This window comes from Aythya fuligula, chromosome 1 (genome assembly GCF_009819795.1).
Source record: "Aythya fuligula isolate bAytFul2 chromosome 1, bAytFul2.pri, whole genome shotgun sequence".
Classification (NCBI taxonomy): domain Eukaryota; kingdom Metazoa; phylum Chordata; class Aves; order Anseriformes; family Anatidae; genus Aythya; species Aythya fuligula.
This window is the reverse complement of record NC_045559.1, coordinates 131,180,159-131,206,294: the sequence shown is the minus strand read 5'-3', so window position 1 is coordinate 131,206,294 and position 26,136 is coordinate 131,180,159. Positions and strand designations below refer to the sequence as shown.

Below are 26,136 nucleotides of genomic sequence, written 5' to 3'. Positions count from 1 at the left end.
ATAAACTGTATAATGTTGTATCCAAGCAGACAAGAGGAACATGAGGGCAGATTCATTTAGATTTCCAGGGTGATGCTATCTGACTTTTTGTTTAAAAAAAAGTGCAGATTCAGACATGCATTTACATACATACATGAGAAAGAAAAGTAGAAGGCAGTATTTCTAGCCTGTTGGCTGTATCCCTGTTACTTATTAGCATAGGGTCTTTTGGGTGGGATCATCTCACCTAACTTCTCAGGTAACAGAGACATCAAGTAACAGAGGTGTCTTCCTTCATCATCAGGGAGTAAAAAATGGGTGCTCCCAGCACCCGACCTCTTTCCTTCTGGGGCAGAGTCTAGCCCACAAGGCGCATCATGCTCCAGAAGTGCCCGTCTCCTGACTTGGAGAGGAGCCTTGCTCGGACACAGATGTCTGTGCTGTGCCTCTCACAAAGACGTCAATGCAGGTACCAGCGTCTGCCGCATTCCTGTGACCTGAACGTGGGACTCCTTAGTGCTCCTGAACTACTTAGAGAGCTGAGCTTGTGTTTTGTCTGTAGTTTTAATCAGCTGTGCCCTCCGGCCAAGGATTTTATTTATCCTAATTGATATTTGGTGTTACGACCTTTCTGAAATGAAAGTAACGTGTTATAAGGTACTTGCTTAGAGGAGAAATTGAGGTAAGTTTCAAGGCAGAGAAGACACTGAGGTAAGAACATGAGTGCGCTGTCAAAGAGATCCCACAGCAGACGGTACTGGAAGGGTATTGAGTGAGGTCAGCATAGTCTTGGGAGGAGCTGGGTAGCTCCAGGCATGTTTATAACTAATTTTTGAAATACTACAAGTGTAGCTCACATTATAAATAACCATATGTTCATTAAATAACTGAAGAAGGGAAATCTGGGAAAAGTTTGTCCAGACATTTATAACTTTTTAAAAGGGCAGTTGATTTTTTCCATATGATTTTCAGGCTAAGAAACTATTTTCATCTCTTGAGACTGCTCATTGTTGTTGAGAGCTGCAGTAAAAGAAAAGAGCGAAGTTATCATCCAGCCTTAAATGCAAAACATTTGGAATCTAAGCAGACTCTTGGTTGCCTGTGTAGCTTTTACTTTATAGATGAGGTCTATAGAAAGGCTTCATTGAAAGCTTAATTTAGCTTTTTGGTTGGCTGGTTGGATTTCTGTTTGTTTGCTTTTCCCCAAAGTCCAAGGGGATGGTTGAATGCTTGACCAGAGAAAGAAGAGTGTGCTTTCTGCCTACCAAGTTGAAGATGAGATGTTCGATACCTGTTATGCAATTCATCCTCATCTTGTCATGAGGAACGTACAGTTACTCTATTTTAAATTTTGTACTCAACTATAATATAAATGTATACCAAAAACGATAAGCTTTATATGAGGAGTATACAATGAAAGTGTATTCATAAAGTAAGAGCAAGAGTAGTTCATAAGGAAGAAACTGAAATAGATACAGACACTGTTATAAATGTCAAGTAGAGTTTGACAGCTGGTAGGTTGGAGACATAATTAAAAAAAAATCCATACATGTACAGACTGCCTTTTAGCATGCAGAATTGGCACATGGCAAAACAAGAAGGTGAGTGGCATATGGGGATTAAGGCAGCTGAGTTCTAGCGGAAACTGGAGGCAAACAAATAGGCCTTTGAGACAAAGACAAAATGGTAGTGGTAGTACTGGTGCCATGTATTTGTTGATTCATGGCACAGCAATCTACACTAATTAAAGGAAGGCTGTCTTGTGCAGTTTCCTATCCCGGTCATAGCCACTGTAATACAGAAGAGAGAAAGGTATCAAAGGAAGGCAAAGATGCCCCTCTAACAGGCTGGTCTGTGTGACAGCCCATTTTGATGGAAAGGAGCAATAAGGTCTTTGCACACCAAATCACATCGTTAGAAATTGGGGTGGATTGGATTAATAAAGACATCTAGGGGTGATCCAGCTTTAAGCAAGAATTAGTATTTCTGTCAAATGTCTTTTTTTTTTTTTTTTATGATTCTTTTGCATTTAGACATCTTCTAAAGTATTCCTAGGAAATTAAAGCTTGAAGGTGGAATATTTGTGTCCTTTATATATTATTCCCTTTGTATTTATTTTTGGCTTCAGTTTAGATTACAAATACATTGGCGCTTGGCTGTGACCCTACAGATGGAGAAATTAGTTTGGTAATGTAAACTATTTTAGGAACTGAGCCTTGCATTTATTTATGCATCTTTGTCTTTACTCTGTTGCTTGGATTTCTCTGGATGTTTGCATTAAAGTTGCATTTAACCACTTCCGTTTTTTCAGACATGCTTTTTAAATCAGCGTTCTGCAAGTCTAGCAGTATTCCCCGACACGCCGCATCCACTGTGGCCTGTTGCTGAAGCATGAGAGTATGCTGAATCATAAGTCAATATGAATCTATTAAAAATAAAATACTTTACTTTTTACTAGAAATGGAACAGATTTTCTTTACATATGAAATGCGAAATCACGAGCTATCATTAAATCCTGAATTTATTTTATTATTTTGATTGATCTGAGCAAAATTGTATTCAGACAGTATTTGCTGCTGCAGTTTCAGAGAAAGTCATCTACTTAGCTCTGAGTAGACTCAAATTATACCGCTTTCTAAGTAGTAAACCTGTAACTGGTAGCTGTAGCTTTTCCAGCAGGTGAAGGGCTTTTCTTCATTTCTGTGTATCAGTTTAGTGAGTGGCTTAAAGACGAGAAACTGCCTGGCAGATTACTGGTAGGAAAGCCCCTCCTTTCTTCCAGTTAGTAAGTTAATTAGAAAACCAAGACAGAGGGGCTGGGATGCATTGGTTTTACAGTCTTGGAGGATATGGAGACCAGAAATACTCACTTCATTTCACTAGTTATAGATTCTTCTTGTATGTATTGAATTGGTTCAAAATGCAGAAAGAACTGTTTTATTAAATGTCATGCATGTTTTACATAAGCTTGTGCTAACTGGTAAAACATTGCTTCTAAATGGTTTCCTATTATGGTTAAAAGATGGATTTTTTTATATTTGCATTGAAGTTTAATTTCTGTGTTAAAAAATGACCTTGTATACAAGAAAGGGTCATTCATTACTTTACAGTCAAATAGCGTGCAAAAATAGTAAATGTGGGGCTTAGCACACATTATTCCTTAGGTATGCATGTAGCACAGCTTCACAGTAAGCAAACCGCAGTATCAAGTTGGAGTAAAGATTGTATTTCATTATACATTAATCAGTGTATACTGAAAAAATCTGGAGAAAAAAAAAATAAATAAAATATCACTGTTTTAAATGGCTTCACAACACCAGAATCTTTTTGGCCATAATCAGTAACCACATGCAGTGTAGCTGGGTTGAAGTGGAGTGTGAGGTAGCAACACACCTTTTGCACCCCTCCAGGATGAGGCTCGTCTGGGCACATCGCTGCATCTCCGGGCACAGGGGTGAAGCCATGGCACTTCTGGCCAACTCTCTCCCACCTCGCTTCCCCTCCCATCCAGAGGTGCAACATTCCCTGTGCTGGGACAGTGCCATGGCCCCGTGTTGGGACAGAAGCCATGGCATAGGAGCCCAGAGCTGGCCACCTGTAGTTGAGAGGGAGTGAAGAAACTAGAAAAGCCCAGGTGTGTTTGAAGTTGTTTTACTGTTCTTCCTGCAATTTGTAAGGATGAACATAGACTGTGTGCTGCATGGCATATGTTTTCTGGATCCTTTTGGGGGAGGTGCTAGCTGAAACACACTTCAGAGAGCTTGAAGTAAATCTTGTTGAGACAAAAAAAAAATTAGATCTGTTGTAAAATAGATACCAAGCATACAGTTTCTGTTCCCATTACAAATAGGTCTGGGGAAAAAATAATGTTCTCTTGCAAAATTGAATTTCAACTTTGGAAAGTAATGCTTCTGAAAGTATAGTATCAAGAGTCATCAACTACTTAATAGTTGTTTTCCATTTGAAATGCTATCTATTCTTCAATAGTCAAGAGTTGTTAATTTTATACTGTGCATGGGTTAAAGTTGAATTACAGTGTTTTATAAATCCCGTATCTTTAAACGTGAAATACAAGAAGCAACTCAGAATTGAAGGGTATAGAGTATGCAGAGTCTTCGCCTCCATGTTTGGAGGCAGGCTTGATGGTGTTGTTATCACTGTTAATTAATTTATTTAGTCATCTAAAATTGCTACTGTTTGACTTGCAAGTTCATTTCTTGGCCTGGTTTTAAGTGTTTCTAAATTCATTAGAGAATTCCATCAGAAAGGACGATAGTTTGAAGAGACTTGGAAACTGTCTCCATTCCTCTGTAAATCTGAGTGTAAACGTGATAGCAGGGCAGCGTGGGGAAAATTCAGACTCCTTCACAAGCATCTTTCATTTGTTGGGAGTCTCAGCCTAGGACTGCTTTTAATAATGCCCTATTGATTCACTGCAGGACAAGAGAAGAACAAAAAAGAACAAAAAAACAAACACATGACTTCTTTAGAGTTTCTAGAAAGTCTCCTAAAATTCTTGGAAACTTAAGTTTTCCTAAATTTGCATTGAGCAGACTTCAGATAGTATTTATTGTATGTGGCCTTTTGTTTGTCTTTCCCTATTGCAATCACATGGTAGAAGGTTCAGAAATAGTTTAATGCAGTAAGAAAACAGCTTTGTCTAAGAAACAGTTTAATTCATTTTTTTTCCTGTAAACTGAATACTTTAAATATTTTTCCACTGAGAGTTTTCTGTGATTCCCCAAACCTGTGAAGATGGGGAATTTAGAAGAAAAGAACGAGAAGTGTCTGTTGGTTGCTGTTGTAGTGTAATAGATCTCTGAGCTTAATCTGAATTCCACTGTGCATTGTTGTGTGCATTGTGTGTTCACAAGTGTGTGTGCACGTTTGGTAGGACATGTAAAATGCAAAATAATAATAATAAAAATAGTCTCCTATTCTTTTCCCTCTTGCCTTATCCATTTTGCTGTGTGCAACAGTTGCCTAAGCCTAATTCCCTTTTATGTGATATTGATTAACAGCCATGCTGTGTAGGACTGTCAGAAGGACTAAAGTGTATTTAATTATTCAACTAGAATAAAGTAGAAGGCAGTGCAGCAGCTGTAACATAAGACATGGGCACTTCATCTCTAAAATGTAAGAACTGTTCAGTAACAATTTTGCAGTTGTGTCCCCCTGGTTTGAAGGAAATTCATAAAATGCTGAAGACTAAATACAAGGCTTGTCCTCATGAGCTCTCCCTACTTTGGGTATGTTCTTTAGGCACAGTGCCTAATCACATGAAAAGAACAGCAATTTACCAGAGATACAGTATTCTTAAAGGGAGATTTTCAAAGGGGAAGAATTGTGTAAGAACATTTCTCTGGCTAATTTCCAGGTAGGTCTGTCACTTCTACAGATTGTATTTTGCACATGTACATTAACATTTGATGCTGGATGAATAGAAGTTTGTGAAAATCTCCAGTTCTCTTGCATAGCTTTCACGTGAAGATAAATTGTAGAAGCATTCACTTATTTGCATGGTTTTGAATTTGGGCTGTATTGCAGGTTCCAAGGAAGGAACTGAATGCTAGGATATTTTTGAAACTTGGAACATGAAGTACAAAAATGAAGGACAGAGTTACGCTCAACAAATAGAGTTAAGATAGCTAATGCCAGAATCAGGTATTTAGTAATTAAAATGATACCTGCTACAAATCTGCAGAAGGATTTTTTTTTCTCTGTCATAAGTAGCAAGTAGCATGCATTAATGTTCCACTAAAATATGTCCTGGTGTGTCTTGATGCTGGAACCATCAGGAAGTCCCAGAGCTGTAGGCTGCTGGGGGTTGGGAGAGCACTACTGCGTCCTTGCTTTGTTCATACACGTACGTTCTTCATTAGATAACTACTTTTGCCATTGTTAAAGAAGACACTGGCTAAAGTGGATGTTTGACATGATGTTGTGAGTTTGGTTTTTATGATCTTTTAATTTTAAATTTGAATTTAAAAAATATGTTACAAATACTATGCAGAACTGTGCTTTGTGGATAGTGTTTACATAAAAAATGTAAAATGCTTGAAAAGAATAACTTAGGTGAATTGAAAAGAAATTAATTTCTTTTAGTGTGAGACAGTTACATTTATCTGGATTAAACTGTAAGAAACAGTTCTATAGAAAAGGATTTCTTAAATCAGAAAATACCAATGTTGATGTTTGGTAGTTTTTGGTTTTCTTGCTAGCATGTTTTAGTTCAGTGTTAGGAGCAGTGGCAGTCCGTAGCAGAGACATGTATTTCTGTCCTTAGCATCTGAGTGTTTGGATGTGATGCCATTAATTTACTTATGGGAAAAGAAAACTCCAGTCTTCTGATGTTTAAATGGGCATGATTCAATTTACACATGTTGTTATTCAGTCTTCAACTGTATTTTTTCCTTTTCTTGTTTGTAGGGGGTGGGGTAGAAAAGAAAGGACAAGGGAATCCAGTAGCTTGTTATCAGTTTTTGGAATCATTATTTTTATCTTGGTCTTTTAAAACACCCCAAAAACAGACAGTTCTCCCTGTTTCATGCAGCCTGTGTAGTATCTGTAAAATCCTCATGTATGTATGTTTTTGGGAGGGGGAAGGGGGAACTCTCGGAAAAAAAAAAAATAGAAGAAAAAAAAAAAAAAAAGTGGGTTTCCTGTGAAAAACTTTTAAAAGGTTGTGTTACCTATTGAAGTAAAACAAGACCACAGCAGTTTCTGTTCTTCAAATTATTGAGCCAAGTGGGCTCCCTCCTGCTGTGGTGGGTGGTGTGGCCTTTCCAAATTACCGCTACCTCGTCTAAGGCCGAGATGCGTTTTAGTCAACACTTCTTACGCATCAGGGCTCGTCAGAGAGGTGTAAGACAGAATTGATAGGCGTTGGTGAAATAGCTCCCTGCCTTGTCTTTCCACCTAATGAGGAGAGCTTCACGTCTTTTATTCTCGGCCATGCTCGTTTTCATGTTAAGCTGAGTTTTTAGGAATCTGGTTGGAAGGCAGCTTCGTGCACCAGGGTAGAACAAGTCGTGATCCTCCACTGGGTGTTTGTGCTACCTGCGACAGCCAGTGACTGTACAGTTTTGAGGTAAACCTCTGAGACTTGTTGTGTCACACAGCTGCTTTTTTCCACCCTGTAAATATCTTTTTCTGCACGAGATAAGTCTAAACCCATTCAGTGCATGTGAAATAACACACGAAGCTTGTACGTGGTTTGGTGTGTGGTTGTGTGGGGCAACTCTCTCACAGCCCTCACCATGAGGCGCGGCCATGTGGGCCTCTTGGGGGAGGCCGCCCGGTCACAAGGCACAGCAGAAAGAGGCTGAGTGCATGGGAAAAATCAAATGTTAGGGTGCAGAGTACGGATTAAAGCTGGCTTGTCACGCTGTTTGTTTAAGAGGTGAACTTTGCCATGAGTGGAGAACAGATCATGAACCTATATAATGGAGTTGTTTTACTCATTAAACCTGAAGCCAAGAAGTAAACATAACGTGCACAGCTCAGCCTCTGTGCACCGTCTCTTCAGAAGGAAATGAGTTACTGCTGTTAGAAAAAGCAAATTATTTTAAATTAGTTCTTTGTTGCTTCTACAAGTAGACGTTAATTAATTGGTATGTGATCAGGATACAGGCCAGTTGGTGAATCCTAATGTGACTGGTGTCTGGCCAGTCCTTTAATACTTGTACATGTGTGAGTACAGATTTTTTTTAAACAGATCCTGGACCTCCAGTGTTTGGGGTGGTTATGGTATTCTACAAGTAATGTCTGGTCATACAACAAAGTATATAAATTTCTGTGGTTAATTTTTATTGTATGTCATTTTTCAGAACTATGGTTTCTCAACAATATCATTTATTTAGTAACGTTCATTAAATGCACAGGAAATCTTTTTTTCTGTCTATGAATTCCATGTCATGATAGACATGAGTCTCTCAAGCTGTGCATTTCAGTTCGATTATTCTTGCATTTATTGAATGGTTAAAGTTACTCAGCCTTTTGCCTTGAGCTGTTGTAGCATGCCTCAGGTGGTAAGTAAATTGCCTACAAATGCGCTGCTTGTCATGTCTTATTGCTTAATTTATTCTTTGAAATAAGTTTAGTATCATAATAGGCAGGAACATTATGAAGCAAAGAAGCATTAGACAGGGACAAAACAGTAGCCGTGTAAAAGTCTTCCCAAAGTTGAGTCACTTGCTTTTCGTAGAAAGCAAGAAGTGGCAACATTAATGGCACACATCTGCATTAAAGAATTGTGCAGACTGTTTGCATATCGCAGCAGGCTGCTAATGAAGTACTACCCTTCACTATCCCTGTGATGGGCGTGTGTACCATCCAATTTTAATATTTGCTTCACCATTTTCCTGGGAAGGAAGAAGTGAAGTTCCTTGGAGAGGTGTCTGCACCCAAAAGATCACCAGTGAATTAGAACATATTCAAGCAAATTAGAACATATTCATCACCTTCAATGGTAATGACAGTCTAGGGTGCATTTTTAGAGTCATACAGTCAGTACAATACAATTTGATGGCTTGTTTTTAATGTGATATTTCTAAGAAAGTCACGCTAGTACCTCTTTTGGAACCAAGGTGTTTTTTCCATCTAAAAACACCCTTCAGTTACATAATTTTGAATAGATCAGCAGCTCAAGAAAAAATAAAGGAGAAACAACAAGAACTTCTGCATTATAAACTTTGTTCTTCCAGAGTACAGGTTGCAGTGTACACAACAAAGAAATCATTCAAGTGTCAGCCTTGGTTTGTGTTGTAATCATGTTACTTAATGATAGATACCTTTATACATTGTTCTTACATTGTTTTTTGTTGCATTTCAGTATATCTTGCTATTCTTTGGTACCTGACTCTAGGTTGTAGAATGAGCTATTGTTTCTGATGGCACAAAATTATTTATCAGTTGACTCTTTAATGAGATTTCATGCTATTGTATCTTACTACATTCAATAAAACTGAAATGTATTTTTAGGTTTGTATCTCTGGTAATTACTATGGATAGTTGATTCAATCTTACTAAAACAGTTGGTTTGGTTTCCTTATTCATACAATGGTTTGGGTTGAAAAGGACCTCTAAAGACCATCTGGTTCCATGCCCCGCTGCCATGGGCAGGGATACCTCCCACCAGACCAGGTTGCTCAAAGCCCCATTTTCCATATTGTGGCCATTAGCAACCACAAATGAATTTCATCATACCATTCAAAACCATGGAAAGCTGTACAGCATTTTAACCATGTGAATCATTGAATTTTAAGCTATAAGAGGAGGCTCTAAAAATAGATTGATTAATCACTGTGTTATAACAATATAACACCTTAAATTAGACTTCTACTTTGCTGAAAAGTCTAAGATAGTGGTTTAGTATCAATATTGGAAGGCAGTAGTCTCCTCAATCAGTTCTGGCTCAGTAACAGGGTTTGCTGTGCTTTAATCATTTTAGGATCATTTAAGATTGCTTTTATAGTCATCCTGTGCTAAATTTGGTGCAATGTCTGTGCATACGCACTAAGCACATGAAGCCCTAGCAGGAATTTGAAGTGTTTTTTTGTTTTGTTTTGTTTTGTAATTTGCTCACCTATGACAAGAAAATGATACCTGTTTCAGCTATTCAGTAAGGAAAATTGATGTTGAGACATTTTTCCAGACTTTCCCACAATTTTCTTTCTACATAGGGGTGAAAGTAGTGTTCCCAGTTTGATATGAAAGGGTTTGTTGGAGTTTTAGTGTATTACAGTACCAAGAACAATGGTATTAACCTCCTGAAATCCTGGTGCTGGAACCAGTGGGCCCACAAACCCATGCATGGTTCTGCAGTACAGTTTCTGACATTCAAGTTACTCATTCAAGTAAATCCTGAGCCATCTTGGTATGGAAAACTGGTAACATATTTCTTTTTCCATGTTTTCTTTCTTTTTTTCTTGGTTTCCTCTGTGAAAAAATATGATGTAGGGAAAATGGCAGCACAGCAATCGGTAATTCTTTATGTATATGTAGCAGTACTGTGCACAAGCAATAGTAGAAGTGCAGATAGAAGTGCAGTTGGAAAAAGAAAAAACAAAAACATTTTCTATGAGCTTAGTTAGGGCTGAAAATTGGCTAACATAATATGTATATAAGCATGTTTAAATAATATAAGCATGTTTAAAGCAGCAATAGATAAATGTAAAAGAAATGTTGTGTTTCAGTTAAAATCAGATTTTGTGGAGTATGACGAGGTAGAGTCGTGAAGTCTGCAAGATTTGTTCCATTTGCTGTTATGTTCAGCTCTTATGCACTGAATTTGGTACACCGAAACAAAAAAATATGAGTTCTCTAGAATAATCCAGCTTTTCATTTTATTTTGCTGCCTTGTCTAAGCAGATGAATCTAATAATTCCTTAAATGGGAAGCTTGCCAGCTGAGAGAAACCTAGAGGGCAACAAATGGGCAGCGATGACAGAATGTCTTGAATGCTGGGAATGTTGTTTTGATTCCAGCCTGTTTAAAAATATATTTGTCTAGTGGAAGGTAATGCTAGACAGACAGATAACACAGGAGATTTCCTAGGCATTACTTACACACACACACACACACACACACACACAGTATTTATATATATATATATATATATATATATATATATTATTTCCGTAGGCTTAACCCAGATAAGTTAAATTGCAAAATCTTTCACTTAATAAATAAATAAATAAATAAATGAAAGAAAATAAGTACAGGACACAGAATAATGAAATCAAAGCAACCGTGCCTTAAGGCTGCAGAGATTTCCTTATCTTACCCTGCTGTGTTTGGGTATTGCAAAACATACGGCTCACCTTTAGGAGGAGTCTCCTCCAAACAGGGAGCTGCCACATCCCGTCTGTGCCACAGTAACTCAAGGTGCAAGATCAAGGTGAAGCGAGGACACCGGGATGACTGTCTTTAAACTGGCTGCTGTTTTACTGAGGTGGTGTTGGGTGTGGGTGGGGGTGCTTGTTTTGTTTTTTTAAGCTACCATAGCCGTGTACCTTGACTTTTACAAAAGTTTTAACACTGGTATTGGCGAGGTCATTGTTTTGAGGAAACTTGGAAGCCTGAGCCAGGACTAAGAATGCTGGATATTAAGTACTGGCAAAAATGAACGAGTATCAGAACAAGGGCAGCCCTGTTTCCCACATTTTGTTCTGGCAGCAGCTGAATTGACTGAGTAGGCTCTGGTCCCCAACTGTTCACAAGGGTTCATTACTGCTCCCCAGAGGTTTAATTGATCATGTAGTCACTCCCTAACCTGATTTGTTCGCTATAGTCTGGGTTAGTTCAAACACTTTTTAACACCAAGTCTCTGAACTCTTTTAATCAGAATCATTCTGACATCAGCAGTTATTCCACAGATACTGAGGGGCAGGAATGTAAGGGAAGAGTGATTACGAGAAGCAAGGGAATAAGTCTGCCCCAGTGAAGCTTCAGCCAGAACAAGAAGTGTAACTGCAGCCTGAAATTACAAACCACAGTGGACAGAATGGGGAATATGGCTAGGCTTACTGCTGCCCTGGTAAAATTTAACTTCTAATACCTGTCCTCCAAAATTCTTAGTAGAGCTTCTCAACCTAGAGGCTATGCCTCAGCATTTCCCTAAATAATTTCAAAGGCTAGAGCAAAAAGTGACTGCAACACCTTGCATCTCACTAAAGCGCTTATATGCAAAGCAAACAAAATCTGTAAAATGACATGCAAAAAAATTATTAACGATCCTTCTTTGTTGTTGCTATCTTTGTTGATATTCCTCTTTGGCTTTCGTGAATCTTCTTTACTATTAGGTTCTTCTTCTCCTGCTAATGTAATACAAGAAAGCTACTCATTATAACGAAGACTGAATATTCATGCAATCCAGCTTTAGGCATCAGCATCCACATACTTAAATTGGAATCAAAGTTAAGTGGCATCCCTGACATGTTCCATCATGAAATAAAAAGGTTCTGTTTCATCTAATCTAGCATGATAAAAGCAGATATCTTTCTGTGCAAATAGTTGTTCTCACTTTTCAGAGTTTTCTCAATTTGCAGAAGGAGAGTTTAGTTTCCAAGATGAAAAGGCTGACATGGTTTCCAGAGCTGCAGGTTGTTTCCCTTTTGTTTTGAAGTCAGTGGCACTTGCACTTCTCAGACCCTGGGAAAAATAACTTTTTAATGCTGACTATACGTAATATCGCCTACTGGCTGCAGAAAAGTTAGTGCTATAAAATTTACATGAAGGCATGGTGTTATGTTAGGTCATACACATATATATAAGAATTTAAGCAATCTGGATTGTCATTCAGATTATTGCCCTGATCTGTATGACTTTCAGAGGTTCTTAATTTCTCACTTTAGCATTTGAAAAAACAGACCTGATGTTTATTGAACAGAGCTGGCAGAATACATTAAAGTTGGTGTACAGATAAGCATTAAGCACCATGAGACACTCAGTGGTGCTGAGCGTAATAATCATCATTTTCCCCTTTCCAATCTTAAGCTCTTTGGTCCTTGGTCTTTAAAGAAATTATGTTTAGAATAACAGAATCAGAACCTTTGTGTTTTCCTGCTGGAGTAGCAAGGCCAAGGAAGCTTCAGAAAGGCAGTCTAACTTTGCAGTTTTCCACGTTTCAAAAGTCTTTCTCTGTCCTCAGTGAGTTTAACTAATTAGTTGCATTTTCAAGCTTTGGGTTGTGTGGTTTTGTCTGCCTTTTATTTTTCCTTAAGCTCTGATATTTGATTAAGATTTTTCATAATGGCTTTGGAACATACTTTACAAACTTCTCTCTGTCTGAACATAGCATAAGATAGAGAATATAAAATATGATAGCCAATTAATAATACTAAGATCCTGACCATTCTTTATATGTGGTGTCCTTCAATAAAGTACAGACTAGAGAGTTAAAAATCTAAGAGCTACGTTTGCTGAAATACTTCTTGAAGTAGATGGAGAAATGAAAGAAAACACACCAAAGATGGTTGGATCATACTGTTTATGGTATCAGAATTGCACTGAAACATAGAAGATCACATATATTAAGAGACAGTACTTTACTCAAATTCATTGTGTGTATTTCTCCCTATCTTGTTATCTTGTTATACAAACAAACCTTTCATATATATGCTAGTCAGAAGAGGTGAACTTGTCATCAGTGAAGAGAAATAGTTACCCATTGATTCCTGTAAGGAATGTGACTAAGAGGCAGCTCGTGTCAACCATCAGGTTACTCAGGCTGCCCGATCAACTGGACCACAACTTAGAGCATTATGTCCTGTAACATGCAGCTGATAATTTTGGTATCTTTTTTTTTTTTTCCTGGAATTTCACTTCTATTACAGACTCCTACAGTATTTTATTAAAAAGTTCCAATATGGTGAAATATTTAGGCTACCGGCCAGCTCAGAGGTTTGGCTTCCTTAGACCAAGAAGCTGCCAGACCAGCTTTCTTTACTACAGAGTCTACATGATATTTATGTGTGGTTTTTTGTTGCTTTTTTTTTTGGTTGGTTGGTTGGGCTTTTGTCTGCACATTTGGAAATGGACAGGTTTTTCCCTGCCCTGTTTTCTGCAGATAAACTCATGTTCCTGCTCTTTATTTAATTCATTGTATTTCTCTAGCCAGTATTCTGGGCTGCATTTTTAATACCCAGACAGTAGAACCTCTCACTGTATGTCATGCATTTTAATTGGGGGAGGATTATAATTCACATAGTTAAACTGTGAGTAATTTAATTTAAATAGTTCTAACCACTGTAGCTCTACAAATGATTTAAGTAAAGGGAAAAGGTAAAGTTGGAAAGTAATTTGCAGCATAAGAAAAAGTTTCAGCATCTTCAGTCTTTAGTCTTTACCATAGTTCTAGTTGCTTAACCAGCATAAACTTTATATGAGCAGAATGAACATCTGTTTGATGTTTCTAAGACCTTTGGTCTTACTAAATAAAATATGTATGTTTGTGCCCCTAGTTTTCTTCTTAACACTCCTTATTTTCTATGTAAATAGCAAAACAGGCGTATGTAATTTAATATGAATAAATTATTATCGCCAGATCATAAGATAATTCAGACTGGAAGGGATGTTGGGAGGTGCCTGGCCCAGCACCTGACTCAAAGCAGGGCCAGCTCGGGGTCAGACCAGGCTGCTCAGGGCTTGGTCCACTCGGGGCTTCTAACGTCCAGAGGTAGAGACTGCACAGAAGTCTTCTTGCAGGAAAATTCAGTCTTTCTAACGCTGAATGTACCAATTACTCCGTATAAAAATCTAATTTTCAAATAGCTTTTACTAATCAGTGTTCTCTTTGGAGATTAGGTCACTTCTGCCACGCTTTTTAGAACAGCTATTTATTTGCACTCCTAATACCGGCTGCATTTTTGCAGTGTCGAACTGCTTAGCATGCCATGCTTTTCCAAGTGTACGCGAACTGAAGTATGACTCCAGCTGTAAGTTTTATTCTTAGATGATTCCTCTCCTCGAACTCTTTTTCTGATTCTAAGCAAATAAATAAATAAGTAATAGTGCAACCATTTAACTATAAAGCTTCTGCATATTTGACCCTGGCTTAAAATAAAGGGAAGAATCTATTTATGTAATAGTTTTGCAAAGTGCTTTAAAAAGATATTAGTTACCTCAAGAATTAAAGAATTGTTTCAAATGAGAAATAGTACCCTGGAAATGAAGCTCCACTGACAATACAGCAGAGTTTATCTTAAAGCATCGAAATGAAGGTAATATTACATCCGCTGCCTTGCCTAAGTTCGTGACCATGTTCTATTTTATTAGGAATGATTAAAAGGAGGAGATTTTTCAACATTTTTTGCTTAGGGAATATTCCTTAGGTCAGATCTGATGTTTGTGTTGTTTAGTGCTGCTGCCTTCTGAAGGAGTCTTTGGAAATGGGAGCCTGAAATTGTGAAATCACACATTTCTCATGAAGTGACGAGTATTGAGGTTAGTACAGTTGGGGCACACCTTGCTCAGGAAACTCTCTGCTCTTGTGTAGAAGTAGAAAACACGGCAAGCAGAGAAGATGGAGCTCAGAAGAAAGGGGCTGGCTATGGCTGTGGGGAAGTTGGCTGGCTCCTGCAGTGTCGGTATCGCTGGAATGAGTTTCCCAGTTTCAGGCCGGAGGGAAGGAGTGGGTGGAGGGTGCCTGGGAAATTGAGATTGATGCCGCTGGATGATGCACATGAAATCTCCCACTCTCCAACAGCTTAGCGTTTAATAACCTGCTAGGTACTTTACCAGACAGTGTAAGCACCTGTGACTGTATTTTCAAAGCTCAAGTGGGGCAATGTCCCAGCAGCTGCCATTTGTTAGCCACAGCCAGAGACTGATGGTCAGTCTGTGATCCCAGGAAGAGCTGCCTGGGTCTCATCTTTCAGCTTCCTGACTCACAAGCTAAATAAGCTTGTTTTTGATCCCTGAATAACTAACTATATTTCAGCTGTATCTTTCCTTCTTACAAATTTAAGAACAGCTTTTGCAGTCACTCTTTGGAATTGAATTCATATTCGTATCTGTCTTTCCAAGCAAAAGGATGAGACCGTGTGTAGGTAGGTAGAAGAAGACAGGATGGAAGGATGTGTAAACTTGAGCTTTTTGCCACGTTCAGTGTGTTGTTTCAGAGTGAGGCTGTGGTTTTTGCATATTCTCAGTAGGCTAGGATTTCCCAAGAAATTCAGCTGGTGGTGACCTGAATTAGGTAAAATTTAAAATATAAGCAAAGGTGGTGGGGGTGGGGGAGTGCTTATCTTAGTGCTTAGCTCTGAGTTTAGAATCTTCATCGTCTTACGTGGTGCAAAATCCAAACCAAGGAGAGACTTGTTTCTCTCTCTCCCTATTGCATGTGAGATCTTCTTTTATAAACCTTTTTATTTCTTCTAGAAAGCTCTAGAAAGCTTGTCCTTATTTAAATAACCCATGACCCATTGTTCCTCTTAACTTCAACCCACATTACTAATTTTAAGAGAGTTCATGAATGTTGTCTGTCAGCTTTACAACAAACATATTGCGTGGGCCCATGTAGAAGAAATACAAGAAATTATTTCTTCTTCTGTTTCCCTTACACTGGGGTATATATGTGTTTTCCTTCACTTACACTCTTATTATGTGCTGTCCCACAACATCTTTTAAAGGAAACATGAGTGTAACATCCTAGAGTATTTTTTAAATGCTTTAAGGAATTTGATGAGAATTTCACATTTTTACAATGATATTTTTCAACAGCATGGTAGAAGACACCTGCATTCCCCCAGAATTACAGCCCCTGCAGAGGTCCCTGTCTGGAAATAAAAGCCACAGGGATACAATGATAAGATAGTTCATGTAACAACATTGAGAAACTGCCAAAGAAATGTATTTTTTTTTTCTGTTTTTGTGAGACTTCTTTAGCAACTTGCAAAATGAATAGTTCTATGTCAGCATGCTCTGTAGCATAACGTGTCCATTTGCATATAATTCAAGCACTTTTAAAATTTCTTTTGTCACCTATAATTCATGAGGATGTGGAAGAAGTAAATAACATGCAGAAGTATTGGCTGGGCAGCTATCGTCAGGCCATCTGCAGGAGGGATACCCCGAAAACTATCCTCTGGTCCAACTTCTGAAAACTTTTGAATGGCTGGAAAGCTGCCAATAGTTCTTCCAGTGTTTGTGCATTTCCATGTTATTTTTGGCACTGTACAGTTCCACAACATGTACGTTTCTTTCCTATTTTCTGCCCAATAACTCCAGCATCACACTTAGTGAGCTAATCAAACAAATAACATTGTTCAGCACTGTGAAGAGATGAGCGAGTTGTCTGTCTATTTTTTTCTTCCCTCTCTGAATAATGCAGATTTTCCATTGCAGAAATTTACCAGATAAGGAATGAACCAAAACATTGGCTTGAGAAATGTTATTAGTCGAAGGGTCCATAGTACTGGTGATTCAGTCATCTGTCAGCCTGATAAATGGATTAGCGTAAGAGGTGTTCCAGTGGGGAAGTGCAGCCCATAGGGCTTCCAGCTAATTATATTTAAGTTGTTTAGTACTGCTGGGAAGCAGCATCCAGGCAATTACTGAAAGCTTTGATGCAGTGTGCACTATTAGAGTGTGTGTTCAGAAACTCATTACCCTTTCGTGCTTGTGTTGGATGGATTCTAGGAAGCTGACATGAAACAGAGAGCAGGAATCAATAACTGAAAAGACATTTTAGTTAGCTTCTGATCCATTTCCTGATTCAGCAGCTTCCAGCCTCGAGTATTTCATACAGTTGCTGTAATATAAAGGGAGAAAGGGACTTAAATATATTAATTATCATATGTACGCATCTAGTTACGACAATATGCAGCGGAAGGTCCTCCCTAGATGAAGCTGCAAAAGGCCCTTTGGGGACAGGCCCCTCTCAGGTGCCCTGTGGCATGCCCAGAGCGCCTGCCCTGCCTGCCCCTAGGGCGGTGACTGCAGTCATTCCTCTTGTGGTGGTTATTTTTGCCTCCCCAACAGCAAGATTGCGTTACTGCGGCGTCCGTCATGCCCCCTCCTCGCAATTTCTTGGAAACTACAGCTAATCCGAAACAAAGCCAATGATATTGCCTACGCATATTAAAGCCCTTTTAGGAAAATTGTGCTAGCTTTGTCTTTGCTGCAGGCTGCAGTTCCCGTTACTGATGCACCTCTAGAAAACTGTACACACTCTGCGTCATTCAAATGTGGAAAACAATAATTCTTACCACGTGCTGCTCATCTGTTGGGTACATGCAAGAGGTGCACGCTAAAAGTAATGCAGTATTTGCACAAACGGAGGCCTATATATAGTGTATTTTCCTTTTTAAGCATTCAGTTATTAATCAGTTAATGGAGATTGTAAGGGTAATGCTGAGGAGACTAAATTCATCTTTTCTGTTTCTTCTACTTCTCCACTTTTGCCTGAGGTAGAGCTAAATAGACAAAATAGAGGATTACAGCTGAGTGCTTCTTAAGGGGATAATTCTTTCCCACCTTTAATAATTAAAAGCTTTTATTTATTTCTCCATCACAACAATCCTAGTCATGCTGTGCTTTGTGTTTCATATTTCATAAAGTTAAGCAGAAATCTCATGACTTACTATCAAGAAGCAAGTGGGTTGTTTTGTTGTTGTTGTTGTGGGATTTTTTTTTAATCTGGGCTTCATTGTTAGAAAATATTTTTTTGCTTGAGAGTTGCCAAGATAAATGTTGTGCTTATTGGTACATGTATATCTGTCTGATATACAATAATATATAGTTTATCTCTCTGATAAAAAATTCTTGTCAGAAGACCATGGTGTGGTGTTATAGGCTGCAGTACCCATGAATCCACATACTGTAAAAAATACTCTTACAATACTAAGCATGGTCACTATCAGTACCTGCCTTGGTTACTGACAGACAGAGGAGCTTTCCATAAATTCATTAATAGTGCAGAAAGTGCTGGTCTTCCAAATAAAGACAGATAGCTCACCTATTTCCTGTCTCAAAAACTATTATGCAATGATAGTAGAATATACACAGCTAAAGCAGACAAAGACTGAGGCTGGCAAAGCATCTGTGCAGGCAAAGTATTGACTGTGGTAAATAATGTTGAGAATCAGTGCTCTTAACTTTGGCTTCGAATCTGGCTCCGAGATTGCTTGTCCTGAGTTTCTGTTCAGGATGCTAATAGTGAATTTACCTCTGGATAAAGAGCCTGCACACAAAGCATGGCAGGATGGAGCCAAATTAACAATACCATGTTTCTGCAATTCTTCGTTTCATGATGTCCACTAGCTTTGACTGAATTAGTTAAGAAGAAACATGAAAAGAATTTCCCCTCACAGTGAAGGCTGTAAGTGGAAGTTTTATGTTCCCTAGAGACTCTTGCTTCAGTGTTTCAGCCCAAACTCTGAACTACACCTGAATGAGTAAAATGTTCTGGGGAGCGGCTCTTGAGTCTTAAGTATTTTAAGATTTTCTGGAAGGATGGGGGTTATTTCTGAGGTTTCTTTGTTGCTTTGTCTCAAACTTTACCCTGGGAAAACTTTTTGCACAAGTATTATAATGAATATTTATTTCAAAGTTGACTCTCTGATTTCTAACTGACTCATGACTTGACTTCCTTCATCTAATCTCCCTTTACCATTCATTTATGGTAGATTTAAAATATTAAAAAAAAAAAAAAATCACAACCCTCTTCTAACTTCCTTTAGAGGAGGTGGCTGTGGGGAAAAGATTGATAAGTATTGAGGTAGAAAAGAATTTTTATCATAGCAAGCCATTAAATAGTGTTTATTTACTCTATAAGACCTCAGGGCAAATACATTAATATGCAGGCATTGTGTGGGTGTTTCTGAACAGAGGCTGAAGTTCCAGTGCATCCATATTCTGTGGAAATACATTAGAGAAAGCCAGCACGTTGTGTTGAAAATAAATGATGGACCTGTTTTTGGCTCCACATGACTGCAGGGTTTTGTCCATGATCCTTGGACAGGTGAATTGCTGGTCGTGTCCCAGAGATGGCCATGTCTGCACTGTCCTGTTGTGATTATGTTTATGTATAATGTTAATCCTTAAAGAAACTGAAAACCCAGCACAACAGTAGAAGTTTTGCAAATGCTGGAGTGTTTTCTTCACTGATTTGTGCACTTTTCAGGAATTGCTTTATCTGTTTTGAACATCTTCAGAAAGAACAACTCAGTTTATTTTTTGCTGGAGGTGGCATAATTATTGATGTCCTGCTGGAATCTTCTATATATTCCTGTTTTCCTGCGAGTCTAATCCCCCAGGGATTGTTTGAAAATATTAAAGCTGTTTGTCAAGTTGAAAGAAAGCAAAATATTCATGTTGCTCACTAGGTATCCTGTACTTCTTTTACAGAGATTGATAGCGAAATCTCTCAAAAATGCTTTTGTAGTTCAGTGTCTGCTGACGATGACCTATTTATCATTTAAATTCTCCCGTGCCTTTAAAATTTGGAAAGGAGGGGGGATAATAAATTACCCACCCAATTAATGCTTTTTGTTACGGAACAATGTTAGAGAAGTGTGCGGAAAGAATAACGTCACTGGTTTGGTTTCTCCTTATCTTTGTTGTCTGGTAGAAGTAAATAGAATTATTTAGGTGAAGCTACATAGAAATTGCATTTAAACATGAGTCATTTTAGAAACATATTTAAGTACCTAAATCTATTTAGAGGAATTCAATAGATTTTATAAAATAGTCTTCCTAAAGAATGTGACTAAATACTGTAAGTCAAGAGTAAATCTGCTATACCAGTCAGGTGTGTGACTCCTGGACACCTGTGCAGCAGGTATTTTCCAGTGCCTCCTGTAAACGTCCGTGTTCTGGATTTCAGTGGGCACCTTCCGTACAAGCTGGGATTTTCCAGTTGCGTGTACAGGAGCTGAAGCCCATATTGCCTGTGGGATTGCTTCACTGAGGTTGTGTCCTATGGAGTACCTGCAAGAAAAGGGGGTTGGTGGACATCTCTGCGTTGTTTGGCCAAATTTTCTGCTTATAGTAGTACAACATCCAAAGTCAAGCCACATGTATGAGATTTGAAGTCGGTGAACAAGAATGAGGTTTCGTAAGACTTATTTTCGGTTGGTAATTGAACATGGATAATTTGTCGGGCCATTTAGCAGCCCAGTGCATCGCGACAAAGATAGCTACCTCGAGACTTGCAGTATCCATCCTCACCTTTGTGGAAGAGATGAAATTTTTTTAAGGTTGCTGACTCCGGTGTCACTGGTTCACAGTGGTTCCTCATGGAGACACGTGAGTTGGAAGTGTCGGGAGCCCAGCAAGCTCCCTGAGGCAGCGGTCAGCTCGGCCGTGGCTGCTGGCACCTGGGGCTGAGGCGCGGGTTCAGGGAGCCGCTGCCTGCGGCCATCTCACCACCGAGCTGCATGGCCTGGGCAGGGGAGCACCTGACACCACTCGGCTTTGACAGAGCCCTTTCAGCTCCAGAAGGAGAGCACTACTGTCCTAACTTAGGAGCCAGAGTATTATTCACAGCAGAGTTTAGTCCACCTGTCTCCAAAGGGCTGCTTGCCATTCTCGGGCCCTGCATATAGCCCATGTAGCACGCACTCCCTCACTGCAACCAGCGGCACTGCCTGCTCACCGCCCGTCTCCCCCTGTGCTGCGGTTACCGAGCCAGACCATGGCTGCAGATCATAAGATACTTAATTTATGAGCAGCAAAGCGCAATTACATCACCTGACTTCCCTCCTCTGTATTACAGACTTTGCCCAGCCGTCTTTGTATGAAACCCAGGAACTTGTGCGTTTGGCTGCAGGGTAGCTTGTGTTTTCACATCAGTTTGCCTTCCAGAAGTCTCTCCAGACAGGCCTTGCTATCAACAAATGGAGAATCTCTGCATTCTCCTTTTGATAGCTACGCGAATGGTTAATCACAGGTGATGATGAGCATGTGCTTTATTTCTAATTTGAACTTGGCCTCAGCTTCCAGGTAGTGCTTTGTTTTATAGATACCCTCCTGTGCTAGACTAACAAGCCAGTTGGTACTTAGCATTTTCTTCCCATGGAAATACTTACATGCTGTAATCAGGTCATCTGTCTTTTTTTTTTCCTTCTTTTGATAAACTGCGTAGGTTGAACTCTTCAAATATTTCATATTAAAGTATTTTCTTCAGCCCTCTAATCACTTTTGCAGCTGTTTTCTGTGATTTCTGTTTTTTTGCAACTTCTTTCCAAACTGTGGAGATCTGAATCCACAGCTGGTTATCAGATGTAATACTAGCATTGCCAATGAAAGTCTAAAAAGTGAAATGTTAAGACAAATTTTCCTTCTTTCTACACTGTTTATTTCAAAGCTTATATTAGCTCTTATTGCAATATGAAATTTGATTTTAAGAAACCTTTTTTGTTGAGTAAAGACTTATGTGTAGGGGCATCTGCTAGCAAAACAGGTTATTACAACCATCCACGAATGCTCTCACCCAGTTGTAAAGGAAATCTTTAACTTTTAAGTGTCACTGACACTTGTGGATAATAAAACCTGAATATATATGCAATTTCTTTTTATCTCCAAGTTGTCTCTTTTCCCTTGCTTCTTTCTTGCAGATCATTAATTTACTTGACTCTAGTCTTAGTATGAAAGCTTTTTCAAGTAGAGAGCTAGTGTAAATGCTTTTACCAAAAAGTTGTCTGGCGAGGTAACCAAAACCAGTCTTAGAATAGGATTTGAGACTTTTCCAGCCTGTGTGACCTGTGTTACCTGATACCTTCTGTTTGTCCATGGGCAACATGGGAAGATGACAGGCCTTCAAGGGATTCCAACGCTGATAAAAACTGCTGGGGCCTGGAGCACCTCTCCTGTGAGGAGAGGCTGAGAGCTGGGGCTGCTCAGCCTGGAGAAGAGGAGGCTCAGGGAGAGGAGGCTGAGCCATGTCTATAAATGCCTGAAGGGAGGGTGCTGAGAGGATGGAGCCAGGCTCCACCCAGTGCCAGGACAAGAAGGGGTAATGGGCTCAAGTTGGAACACAGGAGTCTCCCTCTGAACATCAGGCAGCACTTCTGTGCTGTGTGGGTGCCTGAGCTCTGGGATCTTCCTCCCTGGAGATTTTCAAAAGTTGCCTGGACATGGGCCCAGGCAGCCTGCTCTGGGTGTCCCTGCTTGAGCTGGGGATTGGACCAGATGAGCTCCAGAGCTCCCTTCCCACCCCAGCCATGCTGTGATAAGGTGATCCAGTATGTAATATTATGTAACAAGACAAGTGAAACCATAGTCCAGCCAATTTAGGAGTATAATTAGGACAGAAATAAATATATAGCTCACATAATACTTCAATTTACATTGCTGTAATATGAGCCTGTATCTGGTATTTTGCGATATCCACTAAACTATATGAATCCTGCAGAAGCCTTCAGCACACGAGTCAGTTATTTCCCTTGTATTTCTCTCCAGAGCAGCCCCTATGCATTAGCTATTGTTGTACCCCATAATGTCAGAGTATTGAATAGAGTTAATTTTAATATACTAATACTCTTAACAATTTTACCATAAGACATTGAAGTTGTAACAGCAAAATCCTCTAATTATTGCTGGGATTTTCAGATTGCACATTTACACAGAGCTGTATTTTTTGAATGTATTGTATTTTGCATAAACATGACATGCTCCACAGAAAAATTAGAAGGAAAACAATTCCAATGTCTTCTGAGAATTAGATAGGCAAGCATATGGGTAGCCAGACAGATGGAGGTTCATACGTGTTCAACAGACAAACTCGGAAAACATACAGGCTTATAGCTGATGATGTATCATGAATAATTTGTGATGCTTAAATAGTCATTTCTTGTCCCTTGTATAGTCATTCAGCTTGGATTAGAATAGGTGTGTGTCTTTCTCATGTGAATAGTTGTATTTGGTTAGATGGCATACTTGTCTCACAGTGTTGTATATGAGAACATGTTGTTGTACTGCAGACTGAGAATTAGAACTGGATTTATGAAAGCTTCTCCTGATGATGTTTTTAAATATGCTATTTATTAAATTGACTATATTATAAAGTGATCCTCAATGTATAGTTTTAAAAGCTGTTAAACATTTGTGTGGAAGAGTATAATTAGTTTAAGAAGTCTCTAAAGAATATCTCATTTCACTTTACAGCATTTAATTATTATATTATATAGAAAAAACTGAGCATAAGACGTAAGGCTTGAGATGCAGGAGTAGGAAGATAGTTAAGATACATTGCAGTTGAATCACAGAGGAAATGTGAAATAAGGATTTACTCATCGTGTTTGATGGCAGGCATGGAAAAGTCTGTAAATAGGTTTATTATTGCAGAAGAATGCCGGACTATCTTTTATGTTTGATTTTCACAAATACTTTCTTTCAGGCCTTGCCCAAAAAACTTACAGGAAGGTAAATTCTTTGGCCTACTTACTTCTTTTTGCACAGAAATCAGTTTCCACTGGCATTTTTCTCAGAGACAACTTTTGTGTGCTGCTGTGAGGCAGTGAACCAGCTTTTCAGTGCTGTCTTCAACTGTGGTTCCCTAGCCTGTCAGCTAGATGAATTTCTTGCTAATGTTTGATCAAAGACGCTGGAGATTGTTGAGCCAAGTTCAGTGTGCATTAGGTTCCTGGAAAAGTGCACTTAGCTTTGCAAAGCACTTGAATGCTTTGGGTCACTGGGTCTTGCTCTTTCCCTCTCTCTTTCTGTCACAGATGGTGTTCTTTTTCCTCTTAGGGTTCTGCCAAAGCTCCTAACTTGGGAGACAGAACATTGGCGAATGCCAAAAGAGCAATGGGTCAAATGCTCTTGTTTCGATGAGGCGATGCAAAGCGGCTTGACCGGTACCTCTCTCTCTTATTGCAGCCCTCTCCGCTGTCAGATGTGGTGATCTCCATGGTAACTCAAACCCCCAGACTCTTGACAGCAGCCTGCGAGGAGCAGCATTCAGCAGCTCAAGGGTCTCACGACCAGGTAAGCCAAAGTACGCGCCAGGCATGAGCCTGCCTCGGGAACACAGTCTCCTGGCCAGCTGCCTTTCAGATTTTTTCATGGTGAAACCACACATGCAGCTCAAGCTTAGCAAGTTAATTCCTATGCTTGTATCTGATGATAAAGTTTTACCAGTGCTATCATTCAAGGGTACAGCAATCCAGCCCTCGCAAACAGAGACATTTGACAAAAAGTGTACATTTACTCAGAGACGACTTCTAAGCTACAGACTGAAGAGCTGCGATGTAACAAAACAAAGTACTTTATGATTCTTTAAGTGGCTGTGCTAAGTAATTGCTTTGGTTGGAAATAACCCCAAAACACATCTGCATTAAGATCTGTCTTTCTGCTGTACCCACACTGCTGTCAGTACTGCTCCTTCTCTGACAGGAGGTTTGAGCTCTCTTAACCTCCTGGAATCATTTGTAGAGCCTGTTTGGGTGTTTATGTAACCTTCATTGGTACTCTGTAGCCTTTTCAAATTGTTGTTTTGCTCTTTACACACTGCTGCCTTCTAAATCCCTCACTATGCTAATTACAGCATATGGGGTGTTCTGGTTAACATCGTAAGGAGGTACAAAATTCTTCCTTTTTTTTTTTTTGGTGAATGATGGAGAAAATGTCAAGAAAAAACAAGATCCTTCCCATTTGGGGAAAATACAGGGAACTATACAGCTGTATTCACTATTCCAGTATCCCTAATGCTGTGAACAAAAGTAATATCTCTGTTCTTACATGTGTGGAGGTTTTATTAACCCTTTTTGTCATAAGGTTTCACTAGCATTTGTATTACATTGTTTCTGTGACATGAAAATTATATTATTATTTTTTTAAGTCCCCAGTTTCTATGCACCATTCTCTGGGTATGACCTACTTTCTTTCTTGATACTTAAGTCCACATGGCTATAATACACTTTGCCCATCCTATGAATTGATGCATACTGCTCTGAGTAAACACTCTGCTACCCTTATTAACCACTGTGCCACCTTCTGTGTCATAACTGCTATCAAGAATATTTTATACTTACTTTTGTATCAGTGATTAGACTCAGCTAATGTTGAGCTAGTACTGGATGATTTTATTGGGGAAGTGTAGAACAGTTTTCTTCAGTTATTATTTTCTATCAACAAGTACTATTTTTTATCTGTCTCTGTCTTAATCCATTTAACTCACATTTTGATACAACTGATAATACAGAGAGCAGATTTCTTAATCTTGAATGTGTGGCTGTAAGCTACATGCCTTTCAAAAGTATCTGTGTTTCACCTATGAAGTAACTTTTTTTGACCAAAATTCATAACTTTATCAGATGATTAAATCCCATCTGCTGTATTGACCAATTTGCTATAAAATGTTGTTGACTGGTGTTGACTGTTTATTCTTATCATTTCCCAGTGAATTTATACTTTATCACTTTGTCAGTTGTTTTGCCTGAGATTAATAGTGGCTTAGAGCTCTATAATTACTCATATCATACCGTTTACCAGCTTCAAATATTGGCAGAAAATGCTAGCAGTCTTACTGAATTTCTTTGGTGTTCCATAATGTATTGAAAATTAGCGTCATTGAAATGATACTCTCTCAAACACTTTTAAGACTCTAAAGCACAAATTATCTGGGTGTGCTGATTTAAAGTTGTCTTTTAACATTCATTTTGGTTACTAATGGCCTCCTCATCTGTAAAAATGCTTTTTTCTACTTTCAGA

General features: G+C 39.0%; 1 protein-coding gene across 3 annotated transcripts in view; it reads left to right on the top strand.

Moving 5' to 3' along the window:
• The window catches only part of TBL1X (transducin beta like 1 X-linked), a 197,316-nt gene that overhangs the window by 79,495 nt on the left and 91,685 nt on the right, over nt 1–26,136 (top strand). For all 3 annotated transcript variants that reach the window (XM_032186719.1, XM_032186710.1, XM_032186728.1), the window contains one exon: nt 24,304–24,411. The gene's annotated coding sequence lies outside the window, so the exon portion shown is untranslated. The remainder of the gene's footprint in view (nt 1–24,303; nt 24,412–26,136) is intronic.